Source organism: Halyomorpha halys, unplaced genomic scaffold (assembly GCF_000696795.3).
Source record: "Halyomorpha halys isolate HHAL.00 unplaced genomic scaffold, Hhal_1.1 Scaffold2577.1, whole genome shotgun sequence".
Taxonomy (NCBI): Eukaryota; Metazoa; Arthropoda; class Insecta; order Hemiptera; family Pentatomidae; genus Halyomorpha; species Halyomorpha halys.
The window spans coordinates 24414-25118 of NW_027113100.1; the positions used below are offsets into that span (position 1 = coordinate 24414).

A 705-nucleotide genomic window follows, 5' to 3' on the forward strand; every position below is an offset into this window, starting at 1 on the left:
TTCTTTATCCATCGAATATTAGACTTCGAGTCCAGTCACTCGAGGAACAAGCTTCAGATCTATGAGCGATTTCTTACCGGTTTAGCCGACAATATTCAGGGTTACAAGTCACTCAATTTGGAGAATTCAGCTGAAGTTCTGTTAGCATTCCTTGCGCTTCGAGGCCTCGACCAACAGACACGAAGGCAATTTGAGCTTTCGCGTACTTCGAATGACACCTTTCCTTCAGCGGACGATGTCATCTCTTTCGTCAGACAGCGCAAGATTGCCCTTACCCTCTCCAGAGACTTAGTGGCTTCCTCAAACACTAATAATACACCAAAGGAGACTCCACGATCTTAGGCTCCCAGGCGTGGGTCCCCTAAGTACAGAATCGTAAACTTTCTTCATTCTGGAAATTCGTCTGGCCGTAAGTTCAATACTCATTCTAGGCGTGCGAAATCACCCTCTAACTCCCAAACCATTCAGAAACAGTCGCCAATTTATTGCCCTTTCTGCAAAAACCAACATTTTCTCTCAAGATGCTCTAAATTCTGGAACTTTTCTTTGCGGAAGAGCGCAAGGCATTCACTGGTAGTTGGAAAGGTTGCAGTAATTGCCTAAGCGCAAATCATAGCACCTCCGAATGTAAATCTGTATTCACATGCCGCTTCTGTGAGGCTCTTCATCATAGTTTACTCCATGAAGACAAACCGTCATCAAACA

The 705-nt window shown here is 44.7% G+C and overlaps 1 protein-coding gene across 1 annotated transcript in view; it reads left to right on the top strand.

Moving 5' to 3' along the window:
* Positions 1-705, top strand: part of LOC136796595 (uncharacterized) — a 9542-nt gene that overhangs the window by 7380 nt on the left and 1457 nt on the right. The window lies entirely within an intron of this gene.